This window comes from Sinohyriopsis cumingii, chromosome 11 (assembly GCF_028554795.1).
Source record: "Sinohyriopsis cumingii isolate HCF-2022 chromosome 11, ASM2855479v2, whole genome shotgun sequence".
Lineage (NCBI taxonomy): Eukaryota > Metazoa > Mollusca > Bivalvia > Unionida > Unionidae > Sinohyriopsis > Sinohyriopsis cumingii.
Genome location: NC_142971.1, coordinates 62,474,373 through 62,496,810, shown reverse-complemented (window position 1 = coordinate 62,496,810; position 22,438 = coordinate 62,474,373). Strand labels below are relative to the sequence as shown.

The window sequence follows — 22,438 nt, the reverse complement described above, 5'->3', positions numbered from 1 at the left end:
TCTGTTCCCATTAGTACAAATGACAGTGTATATAGGTTGTCACTGTTTATTTTCTATGGGTAGATAGCTCCACGGACGTATCCACTAAAGTATCTACTTACTTATCCACCTACCCACACAAAGTTTGAGGGCCGATAAAAGGCGAGGCAGTAGGGAGATCGGGAAGGGGAAAAAGCGAAAGGACCTGGAGGAACCACCATAGTGAAGTTGGAGTGGACCGGGATAAGCATGTTATGAAGTTGTACAAGGCAATGACTTCGATCGTTCACTCAATTATATGATGAACTAATTCTATCATTTAAAACAGATCGACTATTTATATAAATATATTTGTATTTGAAATTCTGTGAAAGATTTATTCCAAAAAAGAAGCGTATCATCCAAATGTAATGTATTATCCTAGTTGTTTATGTAATTGATTAAATTTTGTTTATCCATATACGGGGGCTCGAGTCATTCTGTTTTATGTGTCTGCTCAGATATCTATTTATTCCATCTATACTTTCAACTTTATTTTAAAATTTACTCGATCCGGACAACAATACATAGGGCGATCACCCTCTAGATAACGACATCCAAATAAAGCGGACACTTTGTAAGAAGGTACAATCCCATAATACCATACCACCAGTAGCAAACCGCTACAACAGCTGATGATTATTCCCTGACTTACAAAGTTTCATTTATCAACGAGACTTTCTCTCATCAGTGTTTTGGTAAACATGACATATCTTCTAAGTTTCGTACTAGTACATCTAAATCACAATCTGGCACATCTTTTAGGAATCATTCTACTGGCGAGACTGGTCAGAAATCCTTATCCCTTCCTAGGTGCGTTAAATGTAGGAAGAAAGGGAACTTTGAATGCTATAGATTGCAAAATAAGCAAAATGAACAAGATAAAGCTATTCCTAAACCCTCTTATTTCCAAGAGGTCACGTATGGAAAGCAATACATATGTTGGGTCCAATTAGACGTAGTATAATTTTATCATTGTGAATTATGAACCATTCATATCGAAAGGTTCTATATCACGTACTGGTGATTCTACCAATCCCATCCATATCAAAATAGAGCTTTTAGCCTGGTGATGGGATTCTGTATCATGCCCTTGCATCAAAATCTTCTTCAGGCTAAGCTGTATTATCCTTATTCAATTGAAAAGAAAGTAAGTGACTTAAATTATATCATGAATACTTACGGAAACAGAAAAAAAAACTCTGTCTTAAGAGCATGTTAAAAAATTATGTCGATAGATATAGCCATAGTAGTCATTCCGTCCCATACAGTGAGGATTTAAACGATGACATGCAATCGGATAGCAATACATTCGGTTTAACTAGTCTTAGGAGTTCGGAACTATTAAACAATCCGAAATAGAAACGTCCACTTCTGCAGCCACAATACGAAGGTGAACCAAAACAACTGTTCTGTTAATATGAGCACTTTCCCCCGATAATCCAGTACAAACAAATACAATTTACCACGACGCTGAAATTGAAGATTCTACACCCATGAAAGAGCATCTTACAAGATGAACCTTCTAAAGTAGGAACGTTTGGAAAAGGATATTCAATATTTGCCGGAGAATGATTTTATTAAACAAGTAAATGTAGCTGGAGTTCACCATGTATTCTTGTACCGAAACCTGATAATAATTTTTGCGTGTCTAAAGACTACAGAAACGCAAACAATGTAACCAAAAACAGATTGACAGAATTGAAAAAGCAAACAATGTCACCAAGTTTGGCCTTTTGAAAGGATTTTGGCAAATTCCACTCATGGAATTTTTTTTATCGACAGTTGGAACTCGAGATGGACGTTATGAATATAAAGTGTGCCCTTTTGGTCTGAAAGGTTCTCATTCAAATTTCCACGATTTCATGAACATGCCACTATCAGATCCAGATAAATGTGAAGATTACATTGATGACGTCGTCATCTACAACGTCACCTGAAAGATCACATTTTGCCATCGTTGTGTTACATTTGTAGGACATATTGTGAGACAAGGTGAAGTTAAACTTGCAGAAGTTATGGTCAAGACGTTACAGTTCAAGTGTATATTAGTAAAAAGCAACTGAGACGATGTCTGGGTATGGCGGAATATTATCGAAATTTGGCACAAAGGCTTCCATAACTTCTGAGATTCTGGTCAATTTGTTGATTAATATATCGATTTCTCATTGGTGTGAGAATTATCAGGAGGTGTTTGATAAATTATGAGGAGATGTTTAATAAATCAAAGGCTATACGTAATGGTGCACCAGAGAATGATTCCACAATTGAGAAGGAATCTTTGGCTTTGATGTTGCCATGGCAACACTTTGAAGTGTATATTAGTTCAGCTTTTTCTCGGATTATGGTAGATAGTTATCACAACTCCCTTACTATCATCAACAAAATGAAAAGCAAAAATCAGATATTGATTCTACAGGAATACATTGGCATTAGGAACATCCGGTGAAAAGATAATCGGATTCCAGATGCATTTTCACGTGCATAGATGGACTATATTGCCTTATGCATATTTTATGACATTCATAACACATCTGTCAATGTAATTTTAATTATCTAGGTATTCTATTTTTATTTGACTAAAATGGAAAAGAGTTACTTATTTCAATTAGTCATTCGAATTGCAAAGTGTTCATTGATACTTTCGGAATAAATCACCATTTTGGGATTATGGAAAATTAAGTTAAAGGCATTTTACATTATATAATTGCTATACATCAATATTGGTAGCACATCAAGCCATTCAAGGCTGTTGGCACATCAACACATTATATAATGCAAGTAGTTCAGAACACTCTATTCTTCTAGAATTGTGATAGAGCATTTAGGACTTTTTCGGATTTAGTCCACAGTACTGTCATTTCTTTTTAAATTTTCACATTGTTGTAGGAAAATATATTATTAGCTGAATTTGAGTAAACTTGTTGCTTTTCATTTTTTTATTACTCAGTTTAAGACCTTAGATTATTAACACATCTTTATTAATCAAATCATATTTATATAAGCAATTTAATGTCCCCCATATCAACCACCATATGATTATATATGCAATTTGAAATTCCTCTGTTTCAATAACAATGTTGCTTTCTTTTCTTTGGCAAATTATGAACTTTATAGCAGATATAATGCTTTATCTTCATTTTCTTTAGGTTCTGTTATAAAAAATAATAAATTAATAAATCACATTTATATAAAAAGATTCTGTCTAAATATATTGAACAGTCATTCTTCCCTTGGACCAAATTTCTCCCAAATGAAGGAATTGTATTAAATTCAATACATCGTTTCTGAGATCATGTATGCTTTTGTGTCTGTGTGATACAGGATGTACTTTCATAATACTCAGATCGCTGCAAAATATTTTAACATGCGTATTCTTTTCTAACAATGTTTATTGTCACGGAATTCAAAATTATCCCTCCTGGAAAATCCCATTTCCTGTTTGTATTACATCTCCTGTGAAACACTAACTTTTCTTATACCTTTCTCCTTTGTAGTTTTTGTTTTTAACTTTTTCTTTGACAATAGTCATTTAAGGCAAAGTGTTTTTCATGAATATCTACCAACTACTCACAGTCTAAATTAGATATCTGATCTTGGTTTAAAATGTCAAATTTTTCTTGCAATCAGAAACAAATCATTTTCATTAATGCCAGATTTTCTTTCAGTCTAAAATTTTTACTGTCAGTTGCTATAAAAGATGAAATAAACACAGCTATCAAGATGGAAGGCAGACGAATACCATTAGCTATAGTGACTCCATCTTCGCAAGCCAAGGTTCTGATGTGATAACCCCATCTACAAGCCACCGCATCCAGTCAAATTATGCTGTTCAAATTTGAACACTCCTCCTACAAGATCGAGACGAGGGGAGCACACAGCTTGAATGGACTGATAAATAAGCAAGTTTCCAGTGCTGGTCCGTGTTTGCACAAATACGTTTCAATTAAATACACCTGTAATACCTTCCCTCTGGTACATAGTCATACTGAAGATGTTAAACTTCCAAAGTATTACTTTCAGGTAAATTACTCCCAGCATTTTCGGCCTTTGTATAATGTACAACGCCATTGGTTAGCTGACATTACATACTAAGGGAGGCAACTCATGAAATCCAATAGATGTCGCTAGGACAAAGCACCAATATATCTGTTCCATCGGCTAAGGTGTATATAGGGTTAACATATCTGAACCTTCGCTAGTGAAAACGAACTGACCCAACTTGCGACGAGAAAGTTGATGAATGAATTGTCATGATGAAGCATCTCGGCGGTAAGTTTCGCATTAAACATATGACGGCAGACGTTTGTTTTATCCACTGTCTATTAATAAACCTCTTAATAATAAACAAAAAACAATAATGACCAGAACAAGACTGCTGCCCTGCCATAAAAAAGATTGTTAGAATTAATAGTGAAACTAGTCTAGAGGAATTCCAACATAGCGAACTTGGTTTTATGGGCCTTTTTCATTTATATGCTCAAGTTATCATGTTTACAATATAAAGATAATAAAGTCTTAGTCACGACCTTTGACCTTGAATATGACGAAACGAAATTAACAAGTCTCCCAGGCATTGTCCAGATATTATGCTTTTATTCCATGATAAGTATTTATTTGAACTGTTCACAAGCCATTCTAGTTTAAATGACAAACTTGCATTCATATAGTTTATTCATCAGATTTGAAACATACCAGGTTTCATAAAATCCAGCCAATCTTATTTCATTCATCACATATTTGAGCCGTTACTAAAAATATTCATAATACAAATAGCACAAAGAGTTGAGTGGTACTAAATTACACCACAGCAGATACTGAATTACACCACATCAGGTATTGATTTAAACCACATTATATACTGATTAACACTATATCAGGTACTGATTTACACCACATTAGCAATTGATTTACACCACATCAGATACTGATTTACACCACATTAGATTGTGATTGACACATCGGGTTCTGATTTACACCACACCAGAAACTGATATACACCACATCAGACACTGATATACACTACACAAGATACTGATTTAAACCACATGCGATAATGATTTGTACCACATGAGATACTGATCTAAGCCACATCTGATACTGATTTACATCACATTAGATACTGATTTACATCACATTAGATACTTAAATACTGATTTACACGGCAACATATGCTGATTTACACCACAGAAGATACTGATTTACACCACATTATATACTAATTTACACTACATTAGATACTGATTTACACTACATTAGATACTGATTTACATCACATTATATACTGATTTACACTACATTAGATACTGATTTACACCACATGTTTACACCATACAAGATACTTTCTTACACCACATTATATACGTATTTACACCTAATAATATACTGATTTAAAGAAAATTGGATACTGATTTACATCACATGAGATTCTGATTTACACTACATGCAATATTGATTTACACCATATCAGACACTGACTTACTGTATCAGATACTGATTAACACTACAACATATATAACCATTCAGAATACAGATGGATTATAGAGTCGAACGATACTGATGTACACTACATCAGGTAAAATAACTGAGATAGTCATGGTTGTTTTTACTGTCACAAATACATATAACAATAATCTTTATATTTGTACTGCATTTTCTCTTATTTATGTCAGAAGAGAATTAATATTAACATTTGAAATGTTATATGAGGAATAATCAAGTGACATAACTATGTCCAATCATTTACCTAAACTTGAGCTGCCTCCCTTGACATAAAAAACCTGCACTGAAAGGTCAGCGAATCTATACTTTCTTATTAATCTATCGAGACTACATTTAGTTTGCTATTATTATAAGTAAACAGAAAGAACACTATACAAAGATTTGAAATTCCTTCAATCAAGACCCCGAGTTGCAGTGTTTGCCACTGAAATCAATATATGAGTGATCGCTATCAGCTTTTTGCCGAAATGCAATACAAAAGTTAATCAAAATGTCCTTGTCACCATCTTTTCAAGTTCAATGAAGAACACAGTCTATGAACTCTGACCTTGGCTCCAAGGTCAAATATCACAGATTATCAAACTGATTCACATTACTGCTGAAATAAACAAGGACATTAGGCTTGGCTGAAATCTGTTTCTAGTTATTAAAGTTATGGTGTTCACACGATATTATACATTGTTACGTTTAGGATCCTGCAAAACGCAATAAGAAAAGAGTGAAGACGACAAGCTTTGTAAAATTTATCAAAAATGTATTTACCTAGAAAAACAAGGTAAAATGAGAAAAAGAACTTACGGTTTTACGAATCAAATCCAAAAATAATCCAAGAATTAAAAAATAGAAGTCCTAGTAATAAAAAGTCCTAACGAAACTGAATTCGAAACCCGATGAACTCCAAAAATGGAAGGCGATGACTGTTGTGGTCAGCGTCGTACTGATGTGTCAACAGTTCTTTGCTGAATCCAGAAAATAATAATCTAGTGTTTGAATTCCGTGCAAATGTCGATAACTGTCCTTATCCAAGAATTAATTTAGAGCACAAGTATTTCCAGGGAAAAATAATCTCTTGAAATCTAAATAGTTTGAAGAAAAATTAAAACTTGAACTCAAACTGGTCACAACAAAACACATTTAAGTGTCAATGGGTTAAAGCCCGATTGCCCAAATTCTCTCTAAAACAGTTATACACTAATTTAAGACGCAAAACAGATTCCCGTATGAGGGTCACATAACCATGATCATCTAGAACAAGATAATAAGCTTTTTACATGCCTAACATTACGTACTACCAGTATGGCCCAACCAATGAATATTACTCTGGGAAAGAATTTTTTAAAAATATTAAAAAGTTGTTTACTTCAACTCTTACTGATTCTGAATCAAAATCAGGAATTAGGTCAGCATTACATACAAAGTTTCTATTATTAGCTATTTATGAAAAAAAGTCAGGTCAAACTCAATTTCTGGAAAATGTCAAATCCGGTAAATATAGCTACATTAATTATACACTAATTTAAGACGCAAAACAGATTCCTGTATGAGGGTCACATAACCATGATCATCTAGAACAAGATATAAATTTTTAACATGCCTAACATCACGTACTTCCAGTATGGCCAAAACCAATGAATTTTACTCTGGGAAAGAATTAAAAATATATTTAAAAAGTTGTTTACTTCAAGTCTTACTGATTCTGAATCAAGGTCAGGAACTAGGTCAGCATTACAAACAAAGTTTCTATTTTTAGTTGTTTATGAAAAACAGTCAGATCAAACTCAATTTCTGGAAAATGTAAAATCCAGTAACTATTGCTACATTACAATAGCATGTAATGGAATAAAAAATTTGAAAACTAACAAACAAACAATTAAATTAAATCAAATATAAATTAAATCAAATATACATAACAACATTCATTCGAACTGATTACAAGGAGCTATAGATCAACTGTCCTCAAGCTCAGAAATGATCCACAGGTCAGTCTGTCCTCCAACTCAGAAAGAGTGCATCTCATAGAAATACAAGAGTCCATTGCAAAGGTGTAGCGATACAATATTTTCAAGATGGCTACGAACATGTTAGTTCACAGCTATCCACAATGTTTATTTAGGTTCAACCTTACTTTGTAATAAATACTTGAGTGAACTGTTCGTGATGATACAAGATAATTAGTTATAATAAATAAATCTGCAAGATAATGGATGCCAGATATGTACCATTTCGATTTAAACCCAACAAAAAATCACTGGAAAAGTTTACGTAAAGCCTTAATGACAGTACGACCATTCATCCTTCCGGAATTTGGGTAAGAAAACATGATTCAAGAAGGCTAGTGTCAAGCATATTGAAAATTAAATTAACTATGTAAATTTGTACTTAAAATTGAATACACAAGTTCTGGTAGTTTTAGTGAAAACGTCAATACGACTTAATCTCTTCTGGATGAGGAGTAATAGAACGATTGTCAAGATGACTGTCATTCAGAACGATTGTCAAGATGACTGTCATACAGAACGATTGTCAAGATGACTGTCCTACCGAACGATTGTCAAAATGACTGTCATACAGAACGATTGTCAAGATGACTGTCATTCAGAACGATTGTCAAGATGACTGTCATACAGAACGATTGTTAAGATGACTGTCCTACCGATCGATTGTCAAGATGACTGTCATACCGAACGATTGTCAAGATGACTGTCATACAGAACTTTTGTCAAAATGACTGTCATACCGAACGATTGTCAAGATGATTGTCCTACAGAACGATTGTCAAAATGACTGTCATACAGAACGATTGTCAAGATGACTGTCATTCACATCATGTTTAAAGTTTCACCATTTTCATTTATGACCATCTCTATATGACATGAAATATTTTGTGTAAACGTAATGCGATCTGAGAATCTGTTCAGGAGAAGTAGGAATTGCCAGATTTTCAAAAACAACGGCACAGCTAATGGTCATTATTTTTATTTACAACCAAGAGTTTCATGAAAAACCATATGTCAATAATACCTTCCATTCTACTGTCATTAATACATATAAAAATACTGAGATAAACAAAAACACTAGAGTTGAATGAAGTCGGTTTCTATTTATTAACATTATGGTGTTCTGACATCATTATTTTCAGATTGGGACCAATTATAAGTTATTAAAAGTTCTACAGGTCATTCCGTCCACTATTTCAGAAAGGGTTTATAGGTCAGTCTGTCCACCAACTCAGAAAGGATCTATATGTCAGTCAGTCAACTAACTCAGTAAAGAAATCAGTCTGTCCACCAACTCATAAAAAGTGAATCGCACTCTGATACGACCTTTCATTGAATCGTACTCTAATATGATCTTTCGTTGAATTGTACTCTAATACGACCTTTCATTGAATTGTTCTCTAATACGACCTTTCATTGGATCGCACTCTAATACGATTTTTCATTGAATCGCACTCTAATACGATTTTTCATTGAATCGTACTCTAATACGACCTTTCACTGAATCGTACTCTAATACGACATTTCATTGAATCGTACTCTAATACGACCTTTCATTGAATCTTACTCTAATACCTTTCATTGAATCGTACTCCAATGCAAAGTTTCGCTAATAACATGTTAGAAGACATCTATTTTTATTCAAGGCCTACCTACCTTATTTGTAAAAAGAATCCGTAGTAAATATTCCGTGGTGATATGGCAAGTTGTTGGGAATTAGTAGTAATAAGAAGATCTCCAAGATACTAGAGGTAATATCTGTACTTTGTCAACTAGAACCAACTAAAGATCACCGTAAAAGTTTACGTGAAAACCTCATATCAATACAACCTTTCGTTCTTTTTGACTTTGGATAAAACCAGAAAAAAAAGATGGCAGCTATTTTTAAAATTAAATCAATAGCTATGCAATATAATCTTCTGGATGACGAGTAATTTAAAGATTTTAAAGATGGCTGACCTTCACATCATCCACATCATTGCTAAAATTCAGATTAACCTCATTATCATTTATGACCAACCACATATGGCACGAAGTGTTTCTGTGAAAACCAAATGCAGTATGAGAATCCGTTCAGAAGAAATAGCGACAGTGTGGCCATTTTGAAATTAGAACAGCATTTTGTTTATTCTGAACAAAACGTTTAATGAAAAATCTTATGTCAATGCTACCATCCCTTCAGAAGTCGTAACAAGAGTTTCAAAATGTTCACTGCTGATTGAAGAATACGTTGAGAAGTAGCTATAGCAAGATTTTTATGACGGTCACCTATAATGGCTGACTTAGGAGCACCATTTTGATTTAAGACCAAGAAGACCCAATTTGTATGACAGCCACCTATAGCGGCTGACTGAGGAGCATCATTCTCACTAATGAACAAGAAGAACACATCATGAAACTGCCAGTTTTTATGACATCCTTCCATGAAATCAAGGGGGGGGGGGGGTGAGTAGTAACAAGAAGAAAGATTTGCTAACAGAAAAAAGGACAGAATGTGACGACTACAGATTGTGAAAGGCACGTGCAATATGAGATATGACTTATGCATAGACGAATTTCTTCAGAAGGTTCCTGATGACTTTTTAACCGCAAAGAAACCTTAGTCACTCCTAAGGTGTTAAATACCATCTTACTATGGATGTGACTCTTATCTCGATTTGTACTTTGAAACGTCACGGACATATACTTTTGTGCAGTAAGACCCTGTTATGTACCCATTTGCACATGAAACTGAGCCGCAAGAACAGTTGGTAGGTGTGCGTCTGGGATATATGCGAGGAACGACAGCATTGACGTGGTTGCAGATTGCATTAACGATAACCAACATCATTATGTAGCCAGTGAAGGGAATAACACAGTGATCCACATGTATCCAGTGAAGGGGATAACACAGTGATCCACAACGTTAACGTTTCTAATACATCCTTGCCATGAAGACCTTTGCACGCCAAATTGTTTTAACGAACCAGCGTGGCACTGTGTATGGCTCGAAAGGTAACCTTGCAAACATCTCTGCAAAAAAGAAATATGCGACTGAGAGGATGCTCACACAAAAACCTCAATGAATTAATAATAGGATGTAAACGATGCTGTAGGATGGGGGCAAGCGGTGTTGTAAGAACAAAGGTTTGACTCAATTACGATTTACAGGAGCTGTTGTGTAAAGTATATGATCTTCATTATTGGTTGTTGCATTCTTAACAAAATCATTTTTGGGTCGTCTGTCCTCGTGCTGTGATCACTGTATCTGGTTAGCCCAAGATTCGACAGCTTTGGTGGCTTCAGTACTCACATCCTCAAGCGTAATGCACTTCCAATTGCCAGATTTAAAATCACTGAATATGATAATCGTTGTTGAGAGGCTTCCTTACAATTCATAACTTGTCTGGTCATCAGCCGACGTCACAATCACAAACAATCAATCCCACTTCAGTCATCGTATCATTATATTCAACAAAAATTGAGTTTATCCTGATCCAGCAAAGCCATTGATCAGTGCACGAACTTAGTTTGGAAATATATCACCATGCCTGAACGGTTTAGGATTTGCCTTTGCAGAGAAGCCACTTCTGTTAAAGGCACCCGCGAATTTCCCTTTTCGTGATGTCATTGCAAAACTACAGTATGCAATACAATCATCTCTCTAGATTGTATACGATGTCGCCCCAAAACAGATACTGCAAATCCAACTCGAGTTCAAACACGTAATTAACGAGCTGTAATAGGTGGAACTTGTGTTAGACGTGGAGTAAAGCTGTTCACAATTAATAGACCTTCAGGTTTATCGAGAATCCCGCAGACATACATGGTCCATTTTAAAAACATTCGGAGGTGATGTCGCTGCTGCATTAACAAAGTTAACGGGAACATCAGAGGGTAAATATTCCGGTGGAAAACACCTTTGTGGATAAAATTACTGTAGGCCTGGTACACGGATGGTTATACGACTCGATTCTAACAACCAACTAAAGCCTGGTGAAGCACCTATGAATTGATGCTGCGTGTTACCGACATGACCCTGCTTACAAGGCATCATACGATATCCGTGCATGTCTACGCGCCGATGTTGATCTCATTCATGGACCTAATGCGATTATGAGACCAGCTCTTGGAGAATGAATTGCAAAGGAGGTATGAAAGCCACGATTGCATTGGGAGGCTCTCATTAAAAGTAAATAATATTAATACAAACAAACAATGGATACAAAGAGCCGGATATTATCGAAAATATCCTATAGTCTGGGTGGATATTGGAGAGGTGAAGACGCCGTGGAAAAAATTAGCAAGTGCGGGAAAGGTCACACCTGGGATTGCTTAAATACGGTTGGCCAGACAAGTTTTGTGACAAATCTTTGTGCCAATGCCAAGAAAATTTAACGTGGTTGATTTGATTTTCAAATACCAAATGTGGTTTAATGGGTTCATTTGTTGTGTCTTCCAAACGATTGTGTACGTGATCGACATAGCCGATTGCAAACGTTACATTATTCACATTAACCATTGTCGATGATGCCAACATATATAAAAAAGCGGAGCAGTTGATCTCAAACGATTCTGCAAGTGTCGCAGATCCACTCCAACACATTTATGCACGCGAACCATTCACGTGGCCATAATTGTTACAATTGGACCCTCGTAAAGCATTTCTCGGATCTGATGCTGAGCTCTTGATCAAACACCGTGTGTTGGACATGTCTACATTCATCGTGACCACACAAATGTGGAGCATTTTAATCGCACTCTCAGAAAGGTTAATCCGTTATCAATAAACGCAGGAATTTTGTATGAGGCCTCAGAGTGATAGCCTTTCGTGTTCTCGGTCTCAAGAATGCGTCACATCAGCACGAAACAGTGAAGTCACACTCAAAAATTGGATTAAAACCAACTAGTGTATGCACCAGGATAGTTAGAAGATGACCCGGTACGGTCCGTCGATATGTTTAGCATTTCAGAACAGATTGATACTCCAAGACAAGCAGCATGTTACCGTTTGGGACCGTCACCGGGTGGATCAAGACCTCCCAGCCAAACGTTTGTGTGAGAGGAATCGCAAATCATTCCAGCAAATACGGAACTAACATATTTGCTTGTACACTCTAGTGCATCTGTTTGACGTGTCATCCGCAAGAGCATAATGGCCAAATGCGTAAGTGGTGATTGCATAGGGGCGTATCCATCGATTGGTATCACGCGGCGACAAACTCACTTTAGTGCATCGGTAAACACCTATGTGATGTTTCCGACAACATATCATTTTGCCGTGTGCGCAAATTCACGTCGGCCTCAAAGACATTCCACGTACATGTAATTCCTGAGATCTTTCTGCCCATTAACCCGTGCGACACCTTTTGTTCTCTTTTATTTGTGGAGGCGTGTGGTCCAACTACGACTGAATAAATATTAGGTCGCAGTTCTACATACTCTTCGATTGGTTTACACGAGCATTCGTCTTTCAACTTACCACTGCCATTCCTAAACAAGAGATGATCTTTCGGATAATCACTGGTAAGAAATTCATTGACATAACATGGTTATGCCATGTCCGCATACACATCGTTAGCTGTGATGTGCATCAACAGCAAATCGGTATCGGTGTACATTATCGTAACCCGATTTGGGTAAAACGTTTTGATTTTGTCATAGTAAAACTCGTACACGAGCAGCTTCGACAAGTCCAACACGGAAGATCCAACGTAGGTTGGTTTTGTCAGCTTAAGTTTTGATTTTCTTTTACTATGAACGGAACAAGTCAACAATCAAAGGTCTTTCTGGATTCAAATGCTGGGTCAGCAATGATTTTCCGAAGCCTATTTTGTTCACTATGGCGAACAAACCGAAATGGATTCTTTTGCGCAGTTTCTCCATTATTTTTCCAAACACAGAATTCTTCATGAGCTTGAAAAGGTCATTCTTAAACTCAATGGTGGCCTTAGTTCTCAGATCTATATTCAGCTGGATGTACGGGGCCATTTATGTTTCCAGGCGATATTCAAACACTCAGTGGATTTTGGTGACACGCATACCCAGTCACAGAAATAGATCTATGTTTCGCACATGCAGTACATAATTGAATTTCGTCCTAAGACATGGTTCTAGTGTAATCATGTTAGTGTATTTGCGTCTGGAATCACGGACGAGCGAGCACTGATACGGAAACAACTACGTACGGCACCAACATCGTTTCTGGTGTTAGAGGATTATCGTTTTTTGCATCAAGTAAATGTTCAGGGTATTCAATATCAACCTCAAAGAAGTACCCGTAGTCGCTGTTGATGTTGTGATGGTTTGTGTTTTTGCACGTCAATGTGTGTGCGATCAATCCACCGAAACCCACCAACCGGTGACAGTTGCATAATTCTTCAGCGACAAAGGTTATTAGGACCACGATGCATGATTTGGCTATTTGGGGCAGCGGGGTCGTATCTGTGCATGTTTAAGTTGTTGGGGTGCGCTAATATGTGACTCAACATAGAATTCACGCCACGAGGTGATTCTCAATACACAGATACAGGTCAATGTCGGTGAGCAATTCCAACTCAATTTTGGTTTTGGACAACAACGCATCACATGCCATACGCGGTGATGTGAAGTAATGATCTAGCCCGTACACCTTCATGGCAGTGTCACTAAATTTCTCAAGCACATCATCACCAATATACAGTACCGCGTAAATACAAATCGTGATAGTCTCCCATGGTTATGCATTTAAATGCAGACCAAACCTTGATCGCGTGCTCGTATCTTTTTCCGAGATACCTTCACGTGTCTGTGACGAATGAAACAATTTTATCGGTGGCAACTGAGTTTCAGCAAATTTTCCCCAGTCACTAATGTACTCGCACTGATACGTTTTTCAATAGGAGGTCTGTCTTGGCTGGAAATTACCAACGAGTGATTGCAAAGTTCTCGAACGTTTGATTACCCACTAATTTCTCCAAGGAAGAATTCATGAACTAATACGAATTGATGAAATGCAGATGAACCTAGCTTAAACGTCGGATATTTTTCCATGTTGATGAGGATCACTCTTTACTGTGACGTTTATGCCGTGGCTACTGCATGCATTATTAAGAGACCACCATAAACACGCAAGTTATGAACACTACAGCGATTTTTGTTTTCTTTTGGTGAATTCTCAGCTACAGATTGCATGCGTTACGTGCAGTTCCTCTATACTCGCCAGTAATGTGACAGTGATCACAAACTTTGGCATCAGTGGAAGTCAAAGCTTCGATACAGACCCAGCAAACACATACTTTGGCATCAACGGAAGCAAAAGCTCCTTCACAGATCTAACAGTGTGTGGCTGTGGAAACATCACGAATATTATCAGGAACCATACTCAGATCAGCTAGTGGATAGAGCTCTTGTCGAATCCATTTCACTGTAACTTCAAGCGATCAAAGTCCGCGTAGATGATATAGGGGACTTTCATCTTTCGTTAGATGCAGTAAATTTGAAAATGTTTGTACCAGATTCTGGCTATATTGTCCCCTGTGGTTTTCACTAATCCCGCCACAGTAAAAGTCATGGTTGGTGAGCAGTTGTTAGGTGTTAAATATATGCATGCAACGTCTATGTAGGTTAAGCAACCGAACAAGATTATTTGTCAGTACGTAGTGTGATGTCGATTCTGATTCTTTCATATCACCCAGCAATAGCAAATCAATATGGACTCCTCCATTACGTCCATGCAAGTGTATAGAAACCAGAGTTAAGTGTTTCAGATTTGTTTAGTGTGACCTTAGTAACCTGCGCGGGAATTTCGATATTAAATGTTGAGTTTACCCAGGTGCTGCCAGTATTTTTGAGTCATGTCTTGGTGATCATTAGCCATATATAAGGAGGAACAAATTGCCTATTCATCACATCTGTTGTCAATTTTATTGACATTTATCACTGACGTTGGTTTGACCCATTTGGTTGTTGGTATAAAACTGGATCCATGAAACGGTTGATATGGTGAAAGATGTAGCTCGACTTGAACACATCTTTCGCGAGCCCATCCAGTTCGTATATCGATGTGTTTCTCCAACGTCTTTATAATCTTTCCCGTGCTTTTGTCAATTTTCATCTTTGACGGCGCTGTTATCGCTACGGTTCAGTACCGGTGTAAATCCATGGTGTAATAGAAATATCATGACTCGATTTATTTAGTCAGCATAACCAAATGCACATTCAGAAATATACTTTAACTCCCGAGGGGCCAAAGTGTTTTTTTTTTATATATCAACGATGTGGTTCTATGATCATATTTATTAACAGTTTTCGGGCGTCTTTACCTGATTCGTATGTGCGTGGAATAATTGTCACGTAATTTTCTACCTTACTATTACATGTATGAAGTTTGAAAGCAGGTACTTGTGATTGCTACACTCGGTCACGTAATTTTCTACCTTACTATTACATGTATGAAATTTGAAAGCAGGTACTTGTGATTGCTACGCTCGGTCACGTAATTTTCTACCTTACTATTACATGTATGAAGTTTGAAAGCAGGTACTTGTGATTGCTACGCTCGGTCACGAACATAATCAGCAGATGCAGGACGTTTTTGTTTACCCTTAATACGACCATGGTATTTTTCACCCTCAATATGGCGAAAGTTTTGCTCGAATGCGTCTACTGTCTCGAGTATATCAGCTTTTCTTGCACCTCTTGGTATTTCTATTTTGCTCTGACGTGCAAAGTGTTTTAATTGTTGTACTGTTGATTTTGTATTATTTTGGATTAGTGACCGGTGATGGATTCAGTGTCAGTATGGGTCTGAATAATTCAAGCCTTTCGCTTATGACTTGGTATGTGTATTCTATGCTGTTATGCAATTTTTTTTTAGGCCGAAGCACGGTAGGCATGCTTATAAAAGGGTAACGGCTTTTCTAATGACGAAATCTGTCAATAACTTGTTTTAGTCTTTGCATTCTCCATATTATTATTAGTTTAATATATTTGTGCAATCACAAGTGTTCGTGCAGTCACAAGTGTTCGTGTTTCGCACGTCTAAGAATATCAACAAATGCACATGACAAGCAGAGATGCCGCATTTAAGACATGGACGAGCGCCTTTTCCAGTACATAAAACTAGTATATGTGTTTTACCGTATTTATATTAGCATGTTCTGCCGCAGTGTTAATACATTCCAAGGCATACACCTTTGCCTTTGTTGCGTGCAAGTACCATTGAGCTCTCTCTCTGTCTCTCTCTCTCTGTCTCTCTAGCTTTCTCTCTCGCTGTTTCTCTCTCTCTGTGTCCTTTCTTTCTGTGTCTCTGTCTCTCTCTGTGTCTCTGTCTTTCTGTCTGTCTCTCTCTATCTATCTATATATATCTATATATATATATATAGACATATTATAGTTTATCTTATTGGGTGTAAATACGTGATATATCGTCAGTGATCTTGATCTCAAATGCATGTTGGATTTTGAAAAATAAACAAACCGGCGCGTTATCTGAAAAATCCTTAACAAATAAATCCATAAATCCATCGAGAATGTCTTCAGTTCATTTCGACTCAGATAAGCTCAAATGATCAATCGCTAAATACTGTACCAACTCCCATAACTACCGTTTGGTGCATAGAATCCAATAATTTTAAACATTGTAGTTTGTTTGTACTTCTCAGATATGTTTGTTGCTTTTTCCTGACTTAGAAAAGGGGGTGTGGGTCATAAAATCGCCACAACGGGTGCATGGATGCCATTGATTCTTCCAGTCACCGACACTGTATCTCGTGGCATCCACACCATGCTGCGTAAGGCACAAATCCGATTGGCTGTCCATGTTGTCCGCATGCCGGTAGAACGCCTACCTAAGAAGGTCTTCTATGGAGAGCTATAGCACGGCAAAAGATCTCACACTGGTCAAAAAAGAGGTACAAGGACACCCTCAAGGCCTCGCTGAAGGACTTATGCATTGATCCTGACAGCTGAGAGAATGTCTCTGCTGATTGATCTGTTCGGCGCAGTCAAGTCAATGCAGATGCGGCATCCTTTGAGCAGAAAAGACTGGTGGACGCATCTGAGAAACGTGATCTGTGTAAATCCAGGAACAGCATTTCCGCAACTCCCAGTCGGCAACCTGTACATCCATGTCTCCACTGCAACAGACTCTTCCGGGCCCGGATCGGGCTGATCAGTCATCTCCTGACCCACCCCAGGGAATCAATGACATTGAATGGTCCTCATCGACAACAATGGACGAACGTCATCATCATCATCATCATCATCTCGTATAAGTCTTCAGTGGTATTTTATACAAAACATGTGCAACCCGTGTAGTCCGTCAAAAGCAATATGAACCTGTAAATCAGCCATTGTCAAATAATTAAAGGTGCCTATTTCAGAGTCCTCATAGTGAAATCCCTTTGCGACGCTAAGAATTTTCAGAGAGGAGTCCGCGTAAATAAGCTCAAATGGCCTATCAATGTGTACAATGCCAGCAAACATTTACCCAATAATGTCAAATATCTTGTAAAGTTCATCAATACGTTTAGGTTGTTTATGTTCGACAACACCCATCATTATTTTCCTCCTGTGCTCGAGGTGTTTCTCATCTGCATCGAGATATATTATTTTGTAAAACAATTCAGATTTCATTCCGTTACAAGGCCCCCAAACCATCTGTTTAAATGACCGGCTCTTGAATGTAATCATCTTTAAAGCTATTACATTCACTAAAGTCTTCCAAAGGTACTCTACTTTGTCTTGCATAAAATTGTTTAACTTTCTCTTGGTTTTATATTCAATGCCTGCTCTAATTTATCCCATTTCATTACAAACATCATCCAAAAGGTAATAAATTTATCGTCGTGTTTGAACTATGTCTCTGAAAACTCATATAACATCCTTTTGCTTTTTATAATTCGATATGATGCACTGAAACCATACAGCGATTTAAGTTTTTCTGATAGAAAATTTATGTCCCAGTCATTTGGTAGTTTTAGAACATTTCTATAGACCTCAATAAATTCCATTCAAGTATTACTAGCGTCAATAGGATGTTTGTCATAACGTACCACAGTAATTATTCAATATAAAAGGAAATTTCTCCATTCAAGCTGTGCTTTATAATTAGTTCTTAGAAATTTTGGCACGCAACTAATTGTAAGTATGTGAGGTTTGTAGAGTCAGCTAATGTGTGTAATTTCAATCTGTTTCAGATACGATTCAAAGATAATGCGTGCCACTTATCAATTACTGGAATAAAGATTACGATCATCAGATTGGACTTTCACTTTTTACATTTTGTTTCCAGCTAGATTCGGTTGTTGCCTAATTAATGAGAAAAGTTTCTCCGAAACTTGGATTCGAGTCAAGGGATCTTCCGTTTGAGAGTACGATGCGTAAATTGTCACGGCTATGGCTTGTGTTTAGTGGCAATGAAATCATTTGGAAAATACGTAATGGGCCCCTCTATTTATCAGCTGATATCTAAAAATAAACCATTACTATTTATACCCAGTGTAATGGTAAACACTTATAGTAATTGTAGGCCAAACAGTTCTTTACAGCCCTTTCAATATAAATATTTAGTCAGTTTTCTGTTTTAGCAAAAGCTGTTCTAACCTGGAGCAGATTGTTTCAAACTAGCTTAACTCGTTTTGAATTTCAACGCACGTAAGATCAACCATTGTCATACTTTCTGCGTCAGTTGTAACAAGTTCATATCTTACATGGCAAGCTTATATAGCAGGGAAGTATCGATCAATACAGCACTGGCTTTCTAGAAACCTATCATTGATATATACATACACCATTTATAGTATCAAACTCGTGTCTACGTTTTCATCATGCATGGGTTGCACATAGCATGAACAGTGATAATCTGACCGGTTTTTGGTCCCTTTTACATTTTTGGGCTCTGATATACGTCATAACCTATATCCCCCATGAATTGTCACTACTCGTGGATTATTAATGCTGATCAAGACTGTGTTGCAAATTGTATACAATATGCGTACTAATCATGTGGAATAGAGGCAGTGACGTCTATCAGGGCTCAAAAGTGGCAAAAGATTGGCAAAACCGGCATCCTAACATTACTCAGTGCTTACACATTCTGATATATTCACAGTCAGTCAAATGCTCTGCACAATAACTCATTAAATGTTTACGCATTACGGAATATACAGTTCCGGATGTGTCAGACAATATTTCTTTAAATGTTTTCTACTTTTAAGTCTTACCTTAATTATTCAACAAAATAAGATAACAGTGTAGGTCTAAATTTAAGATAGAACAAATAGAAGAAATCAAAATATGGACTTATATTTAATGTCACATTATACTTGGACATTGGAAACAGATTTTCTTGTACATATTGGCTATCATGTGAATCCTATCTAAAGGATATGCGAATCCTTTGAAATGACTATTACGTGAATCCTATTCAATGTCTACAATGTGAATCATGTCTAATGGACACTAAGTGAATCCTATTCAATGGCTATGTGAATCCTATCAAATGGATATTATGTGAATCCTGTAAGATGACTACTATATGAATCATCATATTCAATGTATATCATGTGAATCCTACCCAAAGACTATCATTTGAATCCCATCTAATGGGTATCACGTGAATCCTATCAAATTGCTACTAGGTGAATGCTATTCAATGGCTATGTGAATAATATAAGATGAATATTATGTGAATCCCATCTAATGGCTATTGTGTGAATCATATCCAATGGCTATTATCTGAATCCTATTCAATGGCTATGCTAATCCTATAAGATGACCATAATGTGAATACTATCCAATCGCTATTATGTGAATCCCATCTAATGGCAATTATGTGAATCCTATCCAATGGCTATACGAATTCTGTAAGAGGACTATTATATGAATCCAATCCAATGGCTATGTGAATTCTATCTAAAAGCTTTTATCTGAATCCCATCCAATGGCTTCTATGTGAATCCTATCCAATGGCTATTATGCGAATCACATCTCATGGCTGTTATGTGAATCCTATACAATGGCTATTTCGTGAATCCTAAATGATATCTATTATGAGAATCCTATCTAAATGAACAACTGGATTTATAAAAATAACTTAAGTTTATAAAAAAAAGAATCTGGTATGCAGTGCCATATGATGTGATTTATTTTCCTTTCGTTACGCAGTACTAAGTGAGACTTTGGAATTCTATGCAGTTCAAAAAGTACTCTATTTATACATTTTTGTAAACAACTTGATCTCAGAATAAAGGGATCTGGAATGCAGTACAAACCATGCAATTTTTTGAGTCTTTCGACAGTACTCAATTTGTACTTATGAATGCTCATTAAAAAGCGTTCATATTCATCCTCCTAATTAGGAAAACCAGAAGTACTTGTACTAATACCGAAAATTTAACAAAAGTATTTGTACTTATATACATTGGAAAGAACTTGTACTTCAGTACATTAAAATGTACTTGCACTTCAGTACATCAAAAAGTACTTGCTCTTCAGTATATCAAAAAGTACTTGTAATTCAGTACATTAAAAAGTACTTGTACTGCATTACTTTAACAAGTACTTGTACTTCAGCACATTAAAACATTTCTTCTTTCGACAGCAGACTTCCGACCATTCAGCCAATAAATAAATCAGGTTTTTGTGTATATTGCACATACAATTTTTGAATATCATGGTGAGTCCAAAAAACGAAAAGTGTACTACAAAGGGACACACTATAGGAGTTTGATCCAGTTGAAATGAACCCACACCCTTCTGGTCACAAGTTCCATGCCTTAACCACTGCAACCACACAGATCCATGATTTCAATTATGCAACGTTCTACTGACAAATAATATAACCCTTAACTAGAATTTCCTTGTCTTGGTCCAAAATCCCAACAAAGATTTTATTAATCAAGGGACACTCGGGCTATACACATTACCGGCCACAAAAATCTCAACTCTCCCAACAACTACAGAAAACTTAGTAACAGCCAGAAATGTGTTATGCCACTTGAATGAAACATATACCTACAATCTGTAATGACAAATAATGCACTTACTAGATAGTATGAATCCTGTATCCGTTTACACATTAATCCATAAGCAAATTTCACCGTATTACTTGCCATATTTCCAAGGCAGAAAAAGTAATTTTCATAGAAACCGTGAACCTGAAAGTTCAGCACATTGTTATCCGCTAGGGTCCGTATTTGGAGGGTCTTTCATGCACGGGGGTAATTTTACAATCAATATTAATTACAACACAAGTATGTCACAAAACACTTTCACCTCCTCCAAAGAAAAGGAGAGTCATATACAATAGTGACACAGATCTCTAATTACCCATGAATAAGCTAATGCAACATGTTACTCTTCGTTACAGCTTTTACTAAGTATAACCACAGTAGCGACGTGTACCCAGTATCGTTTCATTACTTACAATATAAATTTTCAAAATTGGAACTGATGAAAATGAAACATTTTCTTGTAATAGATATTAATTATTTATTGTTAATTTCATATAATATCCATATATTAAATATGATAATACCTCATTACAATGCGACGTTTTATATTGTTATTTTTCTTTGCTCACGCGCAAAAAACTGTGTACTTCGGATGCAATGGTCACACCACAGCCCTCATTAACTTATTGCTATTAATGAGCTGCATGTAAACATTTTGGACGTGAACTATATTACACTAGTGAAGAGTTCTTTTTACTTTAAAGGAAAATATTGGGTGAGAAAAATAATCTACGTTGGGGTTTGGACCGAGACGAGGAAATCCCAGTCGCGGGGTTACATTATATGCCTCTCGACTCGGCAAGCCTCGTGGGGAGACAATTAATGTAACCCCTTGACTGGGATTTCCTTGTCTCGGTCCAAACCCAACATATATTCTATATGTATTGATTTACTTGGGAAATGCCTTTCATGATGGGGACAATCAGCTTTAATCAACTAGCTGGA

At 36.5% G+C, this 22,438-nt stretch overlaps 1 protein-coding gene across 2 annotated transcripts in view; it reads right to left on the bottom strand.

Annotated features, from left to right (window-relative positions):
* LOC149788558 (uncharacterized) overlaps window positions 1-22,438 on the bottom strand; it is a 104,543-nt gene that overhangs the window by 6,986 nt on the left and 75,119 nt on the right. The gene's annotated exons all lie outside the window — the stretch shown is intronic.